Source organism: Taudactylus pleione, unplaced genomic scaffold (assembly GCF_031769625.1).
Source record: "Taudactylus pleione unplaced genomic scaffold, aTauple2 ptg000216l, whole genome shotgun sequence".
Classification (NCBI taxonomy): domain Eukaryota; kingdom Metazoa; phylum Chordata; class Amphibia; order Anura; family Myobatrachidae; genus Taudactylus; species Taudactylus pleione.
The window spans coordinates 3943490-3964667 of NW_028284618.1; the positions used below are offsets into that span (position 1 = coordinate 3943490).

General features: G+C 43.6%; 1 pseudogene; it reads right to left on the reverse strand.

Moving 5' to 3' along the window:
- The window catches only part of LOC148517456 (macrophage mannose receptor 1-like), a 268777-nt pseudogene that overhangs the window by 227202 nt on the left and 20397 nt on the right, over positions 1–21178 (reverse strand).

The window sequence follows — 21178 nt, forward strand, 5'->3', positions numbered from 1 at the left end:
CAGGGGTAATTATGCCAGCCCCACTATCTCAGTGAGGGACTGGTTATTCTACTTTCTGGTGCAGAGGCCGAATGGTCCTCATTGGCCTAACCTCTATCTGAAATCCCTGAACCAATTACTAAAGGTGCCTAGGTTCAGGAGGGTACCCCTACGCTCCATCATCCAAGCTATGGATCCTGGGGACTTTTATGGTATCACTGGTTATTCAGGAACGTACCTACAGGTACCTATAGAGCCCTCTTATCAGTGGTAGCTCAGGTTTGCTGTGCCACAGCAACTCTTCCAGTTTTCAGGCTCTGCCCTTTGGACTTTACACAGCCCCACCAGGGTTTACCAGATTTATGGCTTTTATGATGGTCCACCTGTTCAGGGTATCCGACTGCTCCCGTATCCGGACGACCTCCTGTTCTTTACAGGATCTCCAGGGTTCTTTGAAGCCATTTCCGGTTATCCATTGCTTCCCTTCACTAGCACAAAGGGCTAATCAACTGGGAAAAAGTCCTCCCTGAATTCCTCAGAGGATATGATTCATCTGGGAGCCCTGCTCGATTCTCAGAATCGGAGAATCTTTTCTGACATCAGGCAAGATCTTCACTCTTTAACTACGAGTGCGCAGATGTCTCCACAGTTGACAAGTGTCTATACACTCTGTCATGTGGGTTCTGGAATCCAGGGTGTCTACCTTTGGAAGGGTGGAATATGCTCAGTTCCATTCCAGGTCTTTGCAAAGACTGATCCTCTCCAGATGGAACGTTTTTATTCCATTGGATCACTGTTTAGAGATGTCCTCTCTGGAGATGTGTCTGTCTCTATCTGGGTGGTTATGGCCATCTCATCTAGGTTAATCCTTACTACGGATACCAATCTCTGAGGTCCAGTGACTGGTCTGCACACCTGTTGGGGCTGTTGGATGATTGTCACTTCCGCCCTGCCCATTAACTTGTTGGAACTTTAGGCTGTCTTGGGCCCTCACTCTGGCCTAACACAGGCTTCATGGTGAACCTGAATCGGTTCAGTCCGACAGTGTCACAACAGTGGACTACATCTAGAAGACACTGGTCGTTGGGTAGCAGTGACGAGAGTGTCACACATTCTGACATAGTCCGAGAGTCTCCCCCCAGCCATCTCTGCAGTGTTCATTCCGGGAGTTCTCCATTTGGAAGCAGACTTCCTCAGCCGTCACGACATGCATTCTGGGGACTGGTCTCTTCTCCTAGAGAGGTTTCAACTCCTAGTGAGCAGAGGGGGTCTCCCAGAAGGTGTCCTCATGGCCTTCTGACTCTCACACACTACCGGTATTAGAGTCCAGCTCTCGAGGTACTGAAGCAACCTTCGGTGATGCATTGACAGTGCAGTGGTCCTTCCACTTTGTGTACCTGTTTCCTCCGGTCTCCATTCTTCTTTGAGGTCTTCGGAAGTTTTTCAATTGAGACGGAGATGCTTTCCTGCTGGTGGCTCCTGGTTGCTCCAGATGTCACGGGTACTTAGATTTTCGGAGTCTCCCCATCGATACTCCATTCCTGCTGCTTCACTATCCGAACCTGTTGTCTCAGGGTCCTTGTTTTGCCCTGGATCTGGATCGTTTGTCTTTGACTGCGTCTCTACAGTGGTCCTAAGGCTTCCCTGGCTCTGTCATCATTGAGATGTTTAGAGCACATAGATCAGCTTTTGCTGGGATCTACTACAGGCTGTGGCATACATAATTCTTATGGTATCATACCTGTCGCTACGATCCTCCGGTGTTTAGGATTTCCAGAAATTCTGACATTCCTTCCATCTGGCTTGGGTCTCACCCTCCACCTGGCCTTTCTGACGGTGCAGATCTCTACACTGTCAGTATGGTTTGGATGTGGAATTGCTCCACTCTCTGGTATCCGGTTCATCCTTCAGGGTGTTTTCTGGATTACGCCTCCCTTTGTCCCCCCTAGGGGCTCCATGAGATTTAGTAGTGGTTCTTCGTTCCCTCCGGGACATTCATTTGAACCACTGGCTGTGATAGCCATTACATGGTCTATTGCTTAGGCTCTCTCTCTCTCTTATGGCGTTTGCATCTGCCAGGAGAGTGTCGGAATTGGGAGCGTTCTCATGTGGCTCCCTCTTCTGGCTGGTTCATCATGTCAGGGTGTGAGTTGCACTCGACCTGTGTCTCTTCCTAAAGTGGTTTTTAGGTTCCATATTATTCTGGTACTTATGGTACTGCCATTCAATCTCCAGTCCTCTCGGCGGGTGTGGCTTCATTGACTGAGGTCCGGCCTCTCCGGATTTATGTGATCCATTCAAGCTCCTTAGGGAAATCAGACTCCTTATTTGTGGTCTGGGATTTCTGTTTTTCACAGGACAGGTTGGCCGGCCTATAACCAGATGTTGGCTGGATGGCTTCGTATGTCTTTCTCAGGGGCCTACACATAGGAAGGCCTTATTGTTTCTGTTGATGCTTGTTTTCCTCAGGCTGTGGGCCCCTCGTGGGCAGCTTGCTGTGGAGCCTCGGCTGTTCTGCCTTGCAAGGTGACATGTGGTCTTCTGTCCACACCTTTTTAAGTTTCTATGCATTGGTTTCCTTTGCCTCTCAGCACAGGAGCGTCCCCACCCTTATAAAGACTGCTTTGGGACATCCCCAAGGTCAACCCTGTGGACTCCCTATGGACCCTGAAGTAGAAAACAAGAGATATGGTAAGCACTTACCTTTGTTATATCTGTTTCTACGAAGTCCATAGGGTTCACAGGGTGCCCACCCTGACACACCTGGCTTCATATGGGCTGTGTTACTGGTCACCGGTTTCCCGTCTCCTTCTCTGTGAGTATGGTTCTTGAGTGTTCCAGTCTTCTCTCTCTTTTTCTTTCCTCCTCTGGCCTTTGGCTACTTACAAACTGAGGTGCCTCTGGCTTGGGGCAAGGTTATAGGGAGAGTGGACCCAGTGCATCCTGGGAGCTGAAAGCTTTAACTGCGTGGTGCCCGGATTTGGTTCCCAACCTATACCCCAAGGTCAACCCTGTGGACCCTATGGACTTCGTAGAAACAGAGATAACAAAGGTAAGTTCTTACCATATCTCTTGTTTTAATCTCTATTGCAGCAATGTATATAAATTGTATCCTTGTCCTGCACTGTAATGTACTGTAAGTTACTTGTTTCTTGTTCACTTATTAGTTCTATGTACTATGTAAGGCGCCATGGAACACTTGTGGCGCCATATAAATAAAGGATAATAATAATAATAACAGTAGTAGAAGGGGAATGGAACCGGAGGCTTGAACCGGACTGGGACCGGGGGTACAGTAACAGCAAGGGAACTGGAGTTGACCCAGAGACTTTAACCAGACTGGGACCAGAGGTAACAGCAACAGAACCAAAGGCTTGAACTGGACTGGGCCTGGATGAGAGCAGCAGCTTGAACACAGGCTGGTAAAGGTGCAGACTGTATTTGTACTACTATTATATTGATTGGCATCTCCTATAGTAAAGGTAGCACTGGCCTTTTTGACTGTACTGTGTTTAATGACTGAATTAGACAAACAGTCACATGCCCACTTTTAGCTCTGCAAATACACATTCACTAATTTCTCTTTGCACAAGTTAAATGGTGGCAGGAAGTGGAAGGGTACCCTGCTATTCCGGGAATCCAGGAAAACTATTTTGAAAATCTCTTGAACAACCCACTAGAGTATACAAGTATGACCTGTATACAATGGAGCCCGCCATTTTGAAAGCTGATATGTATGAGAATCACTTGAAGGGAACTGTTCATGAAGATATGAAGTGACCCCACCAATTTTGCTTCCACCCGAGTCTCACCTGAGATGTATGCTTGCTCATGTAGCTGTTATACTTAGTAACTCGGCATCTTGTTGCCGGCAGCTTCTCCGCGCCTGGTACCAAGTGATGGCCGAATCCTCCATAATCTGATAATTGACACCAGTAACAGTATCTGTTGTCCACCAATTGTTATCGATAGCTGAGAAAAAATAATAGATTTTACTAAGACTTTGATGGATTGTAGATTAAGAATTACAAATATCCAAATGAATGGGAAATAGCCATGATCCCGATGGTCAAAATACAGACGTTAATAATACCGACAGATTCCGACAGTGAGTATTAGGGTTAGATTTAGGGTTAGAGTTAGGCACTAGGGGTTAGGGATAGGCTAGGCTGCTGGGGGGGTTAGGATTTGGGCTAGAATACTTTCCAAAATCCACCTGGATTTTGACCGTCGGGATGCCACTGTCGGTTTTATGACCACCTTCACTGTGACTGTTGGGATCCTAAACCCAAACCAAATAAATGCATATACTAGCAACAACATCACACAGAATCGAAAGCCCCACTTGAAGTCCACAGCAAAGGGGTTACTAATGGCTAATGAAATATAAAAATGAAGGTGACTGATGTAAAGTTAATGATTGCACAGGACGACTCGCCGGAATCTCACGAGCAGGCCCCTCTTCCCTTATGTGCTTTTAATTCCCTCAATTAGACCATCATCTCATCCCCACTGCCAACAATGGCACCAAACCTTTGGGTTCTGTTGCCCTGCTGCTTATGACTACTATTGCAGTAAAGTTTATAAACCTTGTCCATGTCCTTCAATGTGTTGCACCGTGACTCACGTTTTAATTGTTTTATTCATACTGTTACTGTTTATGTACTTTGTATGGCACTGCGGGCTCCTTGTGGCACCATATAAATAAAATATAATAATAATATTATTACCCAAGCCCATATGAGATCAATGCACCTCGTTATAGCCTGTTAAATGTACTTTAACTCTGATCCATAAATAACGTAAGTGAACTGACTTGTACATGTATACATTCAAATAACTAGAAAGCAAAAAAAATTATCTCAAGCGCACCTAATGGGAAAGATATCTCTTCACTAGTCCAATTATGTAGCAATGAAAGTCAGTTTATGGTGATTTCACACCACTAAGTCCAAGATTTTTATATATATATTAATGTCACTGTGAATGGTACTTCAAATGTCATCACCATAAAACCAATGCGTTTCCACCTTTGCTGAGGTCTTTATCAGGGTATATACCTTGATAAAGAGCTCATCAGAGGTGGAAACGCGTGAAGAGATTTTTTTTGCTTTCTTGTATTGTAAAACTGACGTGTGAAAGTCACCTTCTTTCTCAAGCTGCCCCTTTCTAATGTGGAGCGCAATTGTTGTATATATTTCCTATATTACATTCAAATAACTATTTGCATCAATTTCAATGCTGACTACAGATTTTTAGATCTGAAAACGAGGGAAGACGTAATCTTACCGGCATAGGACCCAGCATGTTTTGGATTACACATTAAAGTCCCTCCCTCGTGATCTGGCGCCATTTCACACTGGAGACTGAGGGAGAGTGTGTGGGTAGTATAGAGGCACCTAGGCCCTCATTCAGAGGCAGGCGCAAGAAGCGATCGCTATCTCTGAATGAGGGCGGCCGCTTAACTTTTTAAGTGCGGCCTCCTGGTCGCTAGCTAAGCTGTGGGTTACCACCCACAGCTCTAGCGAGCAACCAGGTTGATGGTCGCGATGGTCAAGACCATCGCGACCATCGGGGCTTGCGACGAGACCCTAAGGTTGGGTCTCGGCAACCGCAAGCCCCAGGGAGCTTCCTGCTCTGATTAAGCAGGAAGCTCCCCACTGACATCACTGCTGATGTCAGTGCGGCCGATCACAAACGGAGGTGTTCCTAAAGGAATGCCTCCGTTTTCCCAGCCACCCCCCCCTCCCCGCCTCCCAAATGGGGCGAGCTATCAATCTCCTTCGACAGCTCGCCCCCTTTGGTGCAGGACCCATAGCGACGGTGTGATCATCGCTAGCCTGGTCTCACGCATGCGTACGTCGGAGCCGGCTCCGACATGCGCATGTGCAGTGGCCAAACATCGACCCGCTTGCGAGCGCCTAGCGCTTGCGAGCGGGTCTGAATAAGGCCCTTAGTTTGTACACAATAGAAAAAAGATAAGGAGCACTGAAGGCAGGGGCTGTGTATAGTGTGGGCTGGCCGCAGCACTTTGAGGAACAATAAAGCCATAGAAGTGGACTTCAGCACTGTGTTGTGGTTGTTTGTTACAAACAACAAATCCTACCGGTGAACATTTTTTTAAAAATAAAGAAATAAATTAGTAGCACTGTATTTAATGGGCACTGTAGAGGCACCATGTGCTACTGCAGCTCTGTAAGGCACAAAAACACTATAGGGGTTGACTGCAGCACTGTGGAGGTGATTCAGTCCCGGACGCTAAGCTGAGTACTTTCGCTGCCATCACGGGGCGGGTATGCAAATTCAGCAATCGCACGGCCAGGTATAAGGATGCCCCCTATGTCTTAGAGAGCGACGGCAGAGTGAAAGCACGCCGGTGTAAAGACGCCCATTTTTCTTTCTTAGCCCACGTCATCTCCAGTACCATCGAGAACCATCGGAGCTGCATGCAGCCCTTGAGGTAGACTCTACCCCACCGCAACCACTGCGATCACTGCAGGCTGAAATCTAACCAGGTGACGTATACAATGATGCTTCCATGCTAATCATGGATGCCCATTAAATGTCGTTTTGATGCCCAGACAAGCCTGTGTTTGCAGCACCACTCCCCTGTTCACAAGCACCTTCCCATGTTACCACTCACAAACGGCACTATCTGTCACTCACAGTAGTGTCCAGTCTGTGTACTACGAGCGCACATTTCCAAGCGCAGTGAGTGACACCCACATGCGCATATTGACACAGACGGGCGACAATCGCCCGTGGCGAGCGAACGCGGCTTAGCGTCCAGTTCTGAATCAGTCCCTGTGTTACTTAATAAGCCTACTGGGCCACTTTTTTTTATAGAACCCTATTATAACGTCATCATTACCATAAGGGTGCCACCCGGCTTATACTATGGGCACTGTGAGGGAGTTTGTTGTGTGTTCAGGCACTGTTCAGAAATTTTAATATTAAACTTGTATGCTAAAAACTATAAAGTCATTATTAGGGTGCCACCTTGCTTATACTGTGAGGCAGTTTGTTGTGTGTTCAGAAACAAATATTAAATTATAAAACTTGTGTACTCAAAAAATATATAACATCAGTAGGGTACCACCATTACTAGGGGCACTATGAGGCACTGTGTGTGTGTTCAGGCGCTGTGATCTTGATCTATAAAGTCAAATGTCCTGACTCACTGACTCATCAATGCCCACCCCAAACCCCTAGACCTAGAAACATGTAATTCAGGGAGTATATGCATTCCATGATGTAGGCACCCTCTAAGCAGGGCTTTTTTGAAATTCAACTCCTAAGGGGCTGAAAAGAGGTTAAATGTTTCTTCTTGACCAAGGTGATGGAGGTACAAAGCAACAGGGCTTAAGTGCTGCTGCTGTGGAATTGTAAGCTCATTGTCTGGGATGAGAGTATCATGGTGCACAAGGGGGATATTGAGGCACTGTGCAGAACACTCGAAGACATCACAGTCAATGATGGAGTGATGGGAGGTGTATCTGTGTTGCTAGCTGGAGAGTTCTGGTAGACTCTGCCAGTAGTTCTGAGGGGAACTCGAGCTGATGAAGTAAGGCATGCATCAAGGCATCATATCTGTGGTCCCTCATCTGGAAACTCTTTCCTTTAGGAAGAACATGATGATCCACTTGAGGGGCGATGCCTCTGCTGGGTAATTCTTCAAACTCCTACTTAAAATATGGTATAGAGATTATCCTGAGTCCGAGGGAAAGGTGACCATCCCTGCAGGCCTAGGCACAGTAGTGAAGACCCTAGCAGATCTCACAGCCAGGATTTACCTTGATATCATTGATATCCAAAAAAGTCCTTTACTGGCTGTGCAAGCATGCCATTCTGACCCTCAAGAACAAAATAGTTACCATCATTAATGACACTCTACTTTAAAACTTGTCAAATGGGCAGAAATGGAGTACAGGTCTGTGGACTCGGTAGTGCAAATGGATGATGCAGTCCACTACAAAGAGGAGATCTTAAACACCCTCAACCCTGACATTCTGACATGGTTCTGTTTGAGAAGCCTCCTTCTACCATTTCTGCACACTCTGCACAAGTACAGATAGTGACATAGGAATTGAGGATGCTACTGTGGAAGTGCCCCAGGGTGGGTTCAATATTTGTGCATCTGACACTGATGAGGATGTTGTTTGTGTCATAGTCAGTCAGTTACCAGTGGCAGCAGTTCTTGCCCATGATAAATAGAAGGCCATTATAATGCCTGGGCAATAGACATATTTACCCAAATCTTGACAACATTTGTCTGCCCATCTGTACCATTTGTGATGCCAAAGAAAATAGAGGTAAGGACGTTAACCACCTAGGAACCTCCTACCTGTTAAGTCATTTGCAGTTAGTTCATGCAAAGTTTTTGGAAAAAGCTGAAAAAGTCTGGTAAATTATTAACAAACAGTCCAGCATCAGCTAGCTCCTAGCTCTCAGCTAGATCCCAGCTCATGCAATCTCCACTGCCAACTCCTTCATCACTAATATCCTCATTAATGATCAGAGGTAGTCATCCTGCATTCAATTTGCAAAGGCTAACTGACTCCTCTCCTATCCAGGATTCCCCAGAAGAATCCTTGCACGCTAGGGTTGCTGCTACTGCCAGGGGTGTCTTCATCACAGAAGAGGACCAAGAAGACTAGTAATTTAAAAAAATTGACTGAAACAATCCTTTGCAATTGGAAACAAGTAGGAAAGCTGCCATCAAGTTGAATAGTGGATCACTGAAGCCATGGTAGCTATGCTAGCATTAGATCTGTATCCAATATCCGCCATCAAATGCATGTGGTTTATGACAGTTAATTGAGGTCCTGTGTCACCGCTACCAAATTCCATCTTGAATTTGTTCATGAACAGCAATTCATCATCTGTACCAAGACGTTAAAAGAAAACTAGTAGAAAGCAGAACTGGTCAAACGAAAGATTACATAACTGTGATAGCCCACTGGCTGGGTGTATCACCTTTATCAGCAGCATATAACACAATGACAGCTCATTCACAGACAGGCAACTCTCTGTATCACCGGTTTCACTAAGAGACATACTGGTGTCACCCTGTTAGAAAAACTCAGAGATGTCATAACATCTTACCCTGCTATGACTGTCTTCAGGATTGTCCCTTTCCTAAAACGCATGTAACAGTGTGAGAACATTTAAACTGGGTGAATTTGAAAACATCCCATGTTTTGGTCACCCAATAAACTTGGTGGTTCAACAATGATTAAGAAATTAAAGGGGCATGCAGGAGATGCTGTCTGTGTCCAGAAAAAATTCAGGACTATTTTAGAATTCAGCAAACGCATGTAAAAGATTGCAGCAGCTACAAGGAAAGGAAAATTTTATGCCATCAACTGAAGCAAGAGCTATTGACCAGGTGGAATTCCACCCTTTATATGCTTCAGCGAATAAAGGAATAGCAACAAGCCATCCAAAACCTACACAACAAACCATAACATAGGGAGAGGAGGGGAAATGTACCTTAGCTCAGCAGACTGGAAAATACTCTCTGTTTCATGCAAGCTACTGAAACCATTTGAAGTATTAACTAATTAAGTGAGTTCAGACACAGCCAGCTTGAGTCAGGTGATTCCTTTATTAAAACTACTGGAAAAGCAGTTAGAGAAACTGAAGGAGGAGATTAAATTAAGTGATTTTGCTTAGTATGTTGGACTTGTAAATCAACTTCTTTATTTGTTTCGCCAGGACCAAAGAGTTGCCAAAATCTTGCAATTGGATCACTACATTTTGGCAACCATGCATGATCCTAGGTTTACATTGTACATAATGTCTTTCTTTCCCCGAGACACAGATCTTAAGAAATGCAAAGAGCTCCTTTCCAGCAAGTTGTCAGCTCAATTGAAAATTCCTGCTTCAGTTTTTCCTGCAAATGCTGCCACCACGAAAAACCGTATCTATTCCTCTTGAAACATCTCACATCCACCATTTAAGTAGAAAACCGGAAACGGGCATAGCAGATCTTCAGACACACAGAGGGCTCTTCTGCAGTGAGCAAGAGTGCAGTGGACGCCCAGAAAAAAAAGTGTTTAAATGGTCCAACACACCTGCATTCTTCAAATCACCCCCATTACATCCCCTAAACTCTGACTACCTGTCACGCACTTTGCGAGTAAAACCTCTATGTGAGTGTAATCGCAATGCAATCGTTGCACATGAGCGGCGCATCTTTCACACATGCAAAATGGCAAATAAACACTCAATCTGCATAAATATCAATATACTGTAGCGTCCATTTATGATCAGGCCCTAAGTACATAGGGGAAGGTGTACTAAACATTCTAAAGAGGACAAGTGGAGAAGTAGCCCATACAGTAGCAACCAATCATCTGATAGCTAGCATTTTATAGAATGTACCTGATAAATGTGAGTTCGGATGCTATGGGAAACTTCTCCACTTACCTTAGAAGGGTTAGTACATCTCCCCCCCACCCACAACACAATATGCTGCAGATAGACTTTTCAATTTTAACTAGTATTATATGTATTTCGTATTTAACACAGATGAATATTGCATCATTTACACCTGGAGGCTGTAGGTTTATGCTTTCCAGGCCCAGCTACAGATACTGGTTACAAAGATCAGCCATGGGACAGTTTTAGAGAGCTTTGTACAATATTGGCAACACAGGCGATACCAAAATGCACACAGAGGGGGCAATGCAATTCAGCATGAATTGAAAAGTGCCGGAAGGGAGCTCCCAGAGCTATTCAAATTAACAGCGATGTTTACTCTGCTGGGAAGTAGTTAAGTCAGAGAACGCCGGCTCTCAAGTCTTAACTTGGTTGTTTAGTCGCGGTAACTGGCATTCTCCGACTAGTGTCGACCATGCGTCTGTTAGCGCCACGCTAAGCTGCGACCATGTGGCTAAGCTGGGAAACAGCCACGTGGCCGGCACTTTAGAAGAAATCTTTAGTACAACTAAACAGCGCAGTGAGTTGAATCGCCACCAGAGAATATAATTAAAAGAATATATAAAAATAAATATGTCAAAGGGATTTTACGGTAAGTGCAAATCATACTTGCCTACTTTTGAAAACTAGTTTTACGGAGATTACAGCTGGCAATGCAGAGAGCCATTGACGGGGCATGTCTAGCTCCACACATGGGACTATCTATGCTTAATGTTTGTTGAGAGACATTTTTATATAACATTAGTAACCATATATATGGGAATTTCGGAAATTTTGCAAGTTTTAATACCAACGCTGCTGCCTGCAATACTTTATTTCTTATTTGCAACTATTCACTGTTGTAACTCTTTTCTTCTCACTCACTACAATATCTATATATATTGTATATATTATATATATAGTAGCAAATTTGGCTAAATGCTAATCTCTTGAACCACTTGATGGATTTTGATGGGTTTTTCACTATTCTATACAGCATTGATCAAGGAAGGTTCAGGTGTATGAACTATTCATCTGTAACTAATGGGAGCCGAGCAGTGATGATTTTAATCAAATTACAGAAAAAAAATCTTCCCCAAGCTGCTATATAGGAGCTGGCCAGGGTGTTGAAACAGCAAGAGAGCATCTGAAACTGAGCTTGGAATGAAGCCGGTCACAAAAAAACTGTAACTAAGTACAGTTTTTCACGAATGAAAAATCAGAATCGCTGTAAATTCCATGTAAGTCAATGGTTGGCGCGATGATTGGCTGAGATAATTGTTTCCATGATCCCAATCAGAGCTTCACCCATAGCTTTCAATGAGTTACTTCTGGGTTACTTCTGGGCATTCCCATTGGGTAGTCAAAACAGTGGGCCTGATTCAGATGTGGGTGGTAATGCAAACACAACTGCATACTCTCATGGACAGCAGTTGCTAAAATATTCTATTGCCTTCCAAATTATACCCGAGCATAGGACACCATGTTACATTGTGCTAACTTAATAGATATAATAAGTTTTGCTTTAGTGAAGTGTACACGTGATATGACAATCTAGATATACAAAATGAAACAATGTTCAGTGATCTAATTCTATTTTACAACATTATTATCACACTCTTTAGTTTAAACATTTTGCTCCTGTGTTACTTGAAGGTTTATTTTAAACACTAAATTAAAAATTATGTTTTAAAATAAAATAATTTTTCCAACCGTCCTGTGCACCGTATAGCTACATATTTCCTTTACTTTACATATTGTGTATGTAGACAATATTACTTCCTTACATAGACACCAACAATAATTATTTTAGGAATTGTATTGACTTTGACCTGCGCGACCAACTAACTTTATAGCAACAAGAGCTCACAGGAAGACAAGTCCAGTACATGAAACAAGTCCAGTAATATTGGTGAGTGGCAGGAGTTCCTTTAACTTGGCAGGTACAGAAGCTCACAGGAGTTTATAGCAAAACAAAGTCCAGAACATTGGTGTACACAGGAACAGGGATCCAGAAATATTGCAGAAACATTATTGAAACATCATGGTAGACCAGAACAGACAAAGAACACTGATGACCTAGCAATGAGTGCTGGGATCAGGCAGACTAAATAGGCAGGTGTCAGGTGCAAAACATAATGGCAATTAGTTTTAAACCACATGAGCCCTGGTCACAGAACAAAATTGGAATAGCAGCACCTCTGGAACTATCCAGTTCAGCAAATCACATAACCTGAGGTCTAGCGACCCCTGGTGGAGGGAATTCATACTTCATGGAGACAATGCAAAACAGACAAAGGGGGTCATTCAGACCCATTCGCGAGCAAAGGATGCTCGCAAACGGGTCGATGTTGCCCCACTGCGCATGCGCACGATGGAGGGAGCTCTGTCGTGCGCATGCGCGAGACCCGGACTGCGACAGCCAAGCTGTCGCTCCGGGTCTCGCACCACAGGGGGCGTGCTGTCGATGTTGATTGACAGCACGCCCCCTTTGGTGGGCGTGCCGGCCAAACGAAGGCGTTTCCATGGGAACGCCTACCGTCTGAAGCTGGCCCCACTGACATCACTAGTGATGTCAGTGGGGTGATTTTGGCTCTGATAGAGTCAAAATCACTCCAGGGCTTACGGCAGCGAGACCCTACCGCAGGGTCTCCGTAGCAAGCCTGATGGTCGACATGGTCTTGACCATTGCGACCATCATCATGGACGCTCACTATAGCTGTGGGTGGTCACCCACAGCTATACGAGCGTCCAGGAGGACGCTCCATTTTCATGGAGGAGGGCCATGATTCAGAGCGAGCGCTCTGGTCAGAGCGTCCGGCTCTGAATCAGGCCCAAAGCTCTAACACAGTCATAGACCATTGATGGCTGCAACCATTGATGGTCGATGGCCACCCCTACTGAACAATACATTTCATATGGCTAAGGGGCTCCAGTATAATGTCTAGCATAATATTTGACATAAATGCTTTGTTCTGGCTAGTACTGTTCTTTGCCAGGCAGATCTTGGCTGTTGTTTTGCCTGCTTACTCACCATCAGGGTTTGGTATTATTAATGTAGGCATGGAATTCTTTTCATTTTCCTGTCCCCCAATGGTTGTTGCCAGAGACAGTGGGCATGTGCTGATTTATTATAGGAACTTCCTTGGCACAAGGCAAGTAATGAGAAAAATAAGACATGGGATTTGGCTGTACCCATTAAGTTAGTGGCTCTGACAGATCTGACATGTATGCAAACATACAATCATCTTCCACAAGTAAGGCCTTCAATTTTCCTTATCGTCTTAGTATAAATATGTGAATCTCAGTCTTTAATCAGAGCACACTGCATCAGTGCATATAATATTTACACTTACCTTTAGATGGACAGAGTCCAAATAACTTGTCTTTATCATAGTCTGCAGTTGTAGAGCACCAAAGCCTTCCATCAGCTCTTCCAGCAAGCGTGCAGTCCGCATACCACTTGGAGTCATGCTTGAAGGGGAAGACGCAGGGCTGACCATTAGCATTTCCCTTTAGAGTGTATAATTCTGCGGAATATAATATTACAACATGGTGTTGGTTTGAATAATATTAAATAAAGGAATAGCCTAACAGGAAATGGACATTTTCATTCATTAATAAAATAGAACTGGCCTGAAACAGAAAGTAATTGGTATATAAAGTCTTATCATATTCCTATAAATATAATTTTAAATATATTTAATCTATGCCATAATGGTTGATTCCCTACAGCATATATTGGAATACAGATACATGCTGAGTTATATAAACTTTCCCCTCATAATGATCCCTTCACAAAAAGACTCAAATTGGGTTTGTTGATAGTAGGCAACGTTTGCAGCAATGTCAATGAATGTAAATTAATTCTGTTAGACAATGGTCCTGTATCCTTTTTTTGACCCATGTCTTACTCCCTTTTTTGTGAGAGACCTGGCTGTAGAGTGCAACAAAGTTATATTACCCAGACCAGACAAGAGGTTTCCACCAATGAGAAGAGTCTTAATAACAGCATCCCAGATCAATTAAATATGAGATTAAACCTGCTTTTCAATGGAAGAATTTTTTTTTCTAAAAAAAATGTAGTATAAAGAAATCTTCAAAGATCATGACAAATTGAACAGTTGGATGACCCTATTCTCATCTTACTCATATAGGCATTGCTTTCCCAACAACAAGAAGTAAGTTGTTGACTGACATGCCTCAACTGTGACACAACCGGGAGAGGAACCAGAAACAAAAAAGTGTTTTGTGGCATCAATTAAAAACCTATTTGATGATTTGCAGAACTGACTCCACCACACTTGTAAGAATATCAGCATCCTGACCGCCAGGATCCCAAAGATAAGTAGAGGGATTAGGGAGAGGGTTAGGGGTTAGGCACTATGGGGAGGGTTAGGATTAGGGTGCAGGGAGGTTAGGTTTAGGTATTAGGGGGGTGGTTAGGTTTAGGGAATGGGAAGGGAGGGTTAAGGGTAGGGAGAGGGTTAGGATACTGACCGACACCGAACAGGACATGTATTTCGCTTGTAGGCTAAGCAACCTGATCGCCTACAGGCGAAACGTTCATCCCTTTCGGTCTGCTTGTTCCAAGCAGCATCACTGACACACCACTCCTGAAGCTTTTGTTCCACGGACTTTTACTGTCCCCTTCTTAGCGCTCTTTCATCTGGGCTAAGCCGTTGACCTCATGCCGGAATGATAACATGGGAGCGACACGGCTGGGTGCCCAGACAGCAAAAGCGCTGTCACTGTTGTTTCTCCTGGGGTCTGTGCTCTGCACTCTCTCATCCCTTGTTCGATGTCATCAGACAAGGGAAAGCAGATGTGGAGAGACACATTCTCTATCCTGGACTTTTCTATTTTCCATCAGGCTATCTCAGTTGTCTGATATCAGTACGCTGCAGCTGGCTCTCTAGCAGATATATTATATATTATGCTTATATGCTCTGTAAAGTAGAATCATTTATTAGTTGCTGCCATTCATGTTAGCTAATTATGTTGTCCTTTTTTATACAGCCATTTGTGATAAACTTTATAGCTAACTTAAGAGATAATGAAATCACACTGTAATAATTACCATTGACTTATTGCATATGGACTCACTGAATTATATACTTTACTGTTGAATTCTATGATTAATTGTTATGCTTACATTTTGTTGAGCAGGGGGTTATTTGAGATGTGATTCATCACCACCTGCTTAATAACTCCACTGCTATTTTGTCCATGAGATGATTATACCATGCAATGTTGTAGTGTTTATACACTTTTGAATAATTAGGAGATTGACTAACAATTATCTGTTCAGTCGATGTTCATTAATAAGGCTGTTAAATTAGGCAATGATCTTGAACCTCTTTATTTCAGCAATGGGGCATCAATTGATGAATGTATTATAATTTACAGAACCTGAATAACTTTTCTAGTGTATACATTATACAATCAAACTTTGTCTATTTTGTTATAGCATCAGTACTAATGCAACATTTTCAGTACAATAAATCAATATATTATTTAATCTATAAAATTTGTAAGCAATAATAATGCGTTCTCTGGTATAATTATTTAATTTGGGTATAACAACTTCAAGTGGCTCACACCTATGCATAAGGTTGGATATTGTATCAAGACATATAAGCTAGAAGAATTATTTGCTTAGTTAATTTGAGACATAATTAGACGGTGTCTGTCTATATCCCTGTTGGTCAGAAACCAATTAATCTCATTATTAAGGTATATAAAAAAATAAATTTTCGCCTTTTGAATCTGAGCAATCATTATGTGATTAGACACATTTATTTTGTTATTTTTCTTGTATTGAGTGTATCTATCATCAATCTTTTATAAACAGGGCTTTCCATTAAAAGCTAAGGTTTATATTTCCTTTTTTATCTATTACATATAATTACAACATATTCAATCAGTCTTATACCCCTTTTACACCGAAGCTAAAACCCGGGTTATTGCAGGGTTAACCCAGGCAGCTCCCTGGTGTAAACGGGGAGAGGGTTGGATCGCCGGGTAAATAGCAGGGTTTAACACAGGCATAGCCGTGAAACCCTGCTGTGAGAACAGCGCACTCCGGGTCACGATGACCTGGAGTGCGCTGCAAGCCGGCCGATTGGTCCGGCTTCAGTGGCGCTTGGAGATGACGTCATCTCCAAGCGTCCACTTTCACGCCGGGAAAGCCGGGTCTATGCAGACCAGACTCCGGTGTGAGCTGCGCCATCTCGGGAATAACCCAAGTCAGCGCAGGCTAAATTCCGAGTCTGACCCGGATAGGAACTCTGTTCCAACTCTGGGTCATACCTGGAAATTTGGTGGAAAAGGGGTATTAGAGTGCCCCAAAAAACAGTTTTTGGCCCAAAGTGTATTTATATAGACAAAATGATGTCTGTCTCTCAGCAAAGAACAACTGTTGGAGTGCAAGTGGATGATGAAGAGATTGCTACAGCAATGCTGCAGAACTTGACACCTGAAACACAGCAAAGTTAACAACAGACACAAGGCCTGATTCAGACTTGGGAATAGAGTGAGATATCTCTCTCAACTGTGAACCTGAACCAACCAAATTGCAATGCAAGGGGTGTCAACACATAATTTTTTTACATGTGGGGCAAATACTGGCTGCTTTTGCATGTAGCCCACAAATACTGCACAGCTTTATTATTACTCTACAATTTAGATGTCAGTTTGGAAACACTCCTCCCATATCTAAAGCTCTCTGCACATTTAAAATTTGCCCCACCTGCAGTGCAGCATGGTTTCACCAAGATGACCAGTTAAGAGAGATATCTCTCTCTATTCCCAATTCTGAATCAGGCCCACAGTCATAGCAAAGTTTTTACAGTTTCAAGAATGACTGACCTGTGATCTAACTGCTGAGAATACTGCATTACATACAAAAAGTAAACATTTCAGAAAATTTAAGTTCAAGTTTTGTAATTGTCACAAGATAGGTCACAAAGAAAATGAGTACAAATAAAAGAATTTGAATCCTATCCAAAGCTAGAAATGCAATGGCAAAGATGAGTCAGCTCTGAGTGTTACAAACAACTTCAGAAAATATTTATCGATTCAGGTGCAGCAAAGCATTTCAGCTGCAATAAGGATTGGTTCACTAAGTAAACCAAATGTAACCATATCACTAGACCAGTGGTGTCAAACTCGGGCCCCTTCAGCTGCAGTGAAACTACATATCCCAGGATGCTCTGCCACAGTTTTAGCATGCCCTAATAGCAAAACTGTGACAGTAAATACTGTGATGTGTAGTTCCACTGCAGCTGAAGGGGCCTGAGTTTGACATCACTGCATTAGACTATCAAAGACATTGGCAATCAAGTTCTTATAGCAACTAAAGTTGAAACAATTAAAGCATGCTTAAAAATTATAACAAGAACAAAATTCACAGAGATCCAACATGTGCTTTATGTACCAGAAATGTGAACAAATCTTATCGCTATTGGTGTACTGGAACAGAGAGGCCACAGAGTTAACTTCACTAAAGGAAAGTGCTTTGTGAGAAACTTATCATAGCTATAGGCACAAGATGCCAGCAGTTGTACCTCCTAGATACACATCATTGTTATGCAATGATGACAACAAAGCCAGAGTCACTGGAACTTTGGCACAGAAGATATGGTCATCTTGGATGTGACAGTGTTCAAAAGCTATAGAGCAGGATGGTCACATGAATGTTGATAAAGAAAAAACATATGTGAGAGCTGTTTTGCAGAAAAACAAAGGAGCCAGCCATTTCCAAAATAAAAAAACAGAGTTACAAAACAACTTGAAATAGTATAGTCAGATGTGTGTGTATGGTCCAATAAAAGTCTGAGCAAATACAGATTTTTATGGCATTTATAGATGACTTCACATGGATGACTAATGTGTACTTCATCAGTAAAAAACTGAAGTGGTGAAAAAGATTGCAGATTAAGCAGAATTGTAGAAAATCACACAGGTTACAGACTCAAGACTCTGAGATCTTATCATGTTGGAGAATATCTCAACAGACAGGTGGAAGAATTATTCATAAATATGGAATAGAGCAACAATTGACCATATACTGAGCAAAATGGTGTGAATGAATTAGTGAAACATGCACTAATAGAGAGAGCAAGATGTATGTTAAGGGATGCAGACCTGGAAAAGCAATTTGGGGCGGAAGCCACATCCACAGCAGTGTATCTCAAGAATCATCTTCCTACAGTTGTCCTAAAGGACATAACACCTATTGAAGCATGGTCAAAGAGAAATTCAAGTGTAAGATATCTCAGAACGGAATCGGTATGGCATCCCGGCTGCCGCAAGGCCGGCAGTTCGATTCCCGGAAGCAGCAGTCCGACAGATCAGCAGAGCCCGGCAGTGGAAGCCCGACAGTGCTGGAAATCCTGATCATCCCTAAGGTAAGTATAAACTTACCTAACCTAACCCCCTAACCCTAACCCTCCTTAGGGGTGCCTAACCCTAACCTCCCCCTCAAGTGCCTACCCCTAATCCCCTCTCTAAGTGCCTAACCCCCCTTCTCTGCTGCCTAACCCTAACCTCCCCCCAGGGGTGCCTAACCCTAACCCCCCTTCCCCTAGCCTAACCTTAACCCTCCCGGGGGGTGCCTAACCCTAAGACCCCCGGGTGCCCTAAACCTAACCCTCCCACCATGGCTGTCTGCTCGCTGCGCCCGGTGTCGGGTAAATGACAGGTGTCTAGATATAGATGCCGGTCATTTATCCCATACCGGGATAAAGCAGCTGGGAAGCCGCTGTCAGTATTAAGGCAGCCGGTTTCCCGACTGCATACCCTCAGAACCTTTGTAAGTACTGCACACATACATATACCAAAAAAGGAATGGTCACAAGCTGGATTCAAAGACAGAAACATGTACCATGCAAAAGTTACAGATTGCGGAATCCAAATACTAGAAAGATTGTTAACTCATGAGATGTTATTTTAAAACAAATAATGCAAACTGAATAAAAGTTGGAAGCTGATATGCAGAGCAAGTATGTGTCACTGGACATGTCAGCAGCAGAAGGTATATCTAAGCCCGAGATTAGCAATGTTGAAGTTCAACCACAGAAAAGATCTTCTGCAAGGCCAAATATCAGTAAACCACCAAAGAGGTATGATGGTGAAATTGCAAACATTGCAGCCAGTGCGCCTCAAGATATTTAGAAGCCAAGGCTAAAGTCTAATTGGTGTGAATGGAAATCCAAGATAGGCAAAGAGACTTTTCAACATTTAAAAACCGTAAGTGTAAAAAACATAAAAAATCATGATAGTAGACAGCAATTCCAAGTTGGTGAGTCAAGAAACTGTTGTAATGGCCCATGCTATCAGTAAAAGGAATTTTACTAAAGTATCTTCCAAGAAGGCTGAGCTAAAGTCACATGGTCACAAAAACCGCGACATATTCCTTACCTTGTTACCTCTTACCATGTTAGGAAATGCTTACCAAGGTGAGCTATCCTATTCAAGAGCGCTGTCAATCCATTTCCTGAGGTTCATGGGTGCAGCCATGTTGTCTCCGATCAGGTGAGCACTAATATCCAGTCTCTACCTGTCTCTTGTGCTCACATCACCTCTTCAGCATATCTCTGACAAGAGTGCCATATTGTAGGCTGTACCTGACACAAGCACCTTGTCGGAATAATATGGCTCATTCTGCCCAGTGATCTCACTCAATCCACTAGCCAACCTACACTGCTGGAGTCCTGCAAGATGCTGCCTCTGAGATACTTCATTAACTCTGCAGTTCTGTGCTGTATGCTGCTTCCAAGCCCTCATTTACCAGCATGTGTTCAAGTATTAGTTCAAGTCCAGCTCTACTACTGATACTCTCACTGGTACCACTTCGACTGGCTGCTGCTATCTCCAATCTCATTTTGGTTCTAGCCAGCAGATCCAATCTGACTTGCTGCTCCTATCTCTGGGCCCACTCCGGTTCAAACCTGCGGTTCCACTCCGGCTGGCTGTGGCTCTATCCAGTTTCTCTCTGGTTCAAGCCAGCATTCCACTACAGCTGGCTGCTACTATCTCTTGTCCTATGCTGGTTCAATCCTATAGTTCCACTCTGGCTGGCTGCTGCTCTACCTCAGGTCCCAATCCAGTTCAAGACTCCGTGTCCACTCCGGCTACTCTGCAGATACCTCAGGTCCCAGCCCGGTACAAGAGTGTGGTTCCACTCTGACTACTTTGCAGTTACCTCTGGTCCCAATCCAGTTCTAATCTCCAGTTCTACTCTGGCTACTCTGCAGAGACCTCTGGTCCCAGTCCAGTACAAGCCTTAGGTCTCACTCCAGCTACTCCGCTGTTACCTCTGGTTCCACTCTGGATATTTGCTGATGCCTCTGGTTCTAGTCTGGTTCAAACCTCCAGTTCCACTCTGTCTACTTTGCTATTATCTCCAGTTTAAGTCTGCAATTCCACTCCCACTGGCTGCTGCTCCCTCCGGTTTCAGTCTGGTTCAAATCTCTGGTTCCATGTCTGCAACTTCCCATTTTCATCCGGTTCATCTACACTCCAAGTCTGCAAGTTATTCTTCAATTCCAACCTCACTACTCTCTATCAATGGTAATTGTTGCCTTGTGGGTTCTATCCTAGAGTGTTGGCATTCGTGCTACAAACACTCAATATGGTTGTTGGTGACTGGGTGCTGAATTTAAGTTCAACTGTGAGGATTTAAGCTCCAATGACCCAGTTCTCATATTCGGTCTGCAGCAGCCGATTCCAGCTGGGCTACCGATTACCTAAATTACTTGCTGTGCTGTCCCCT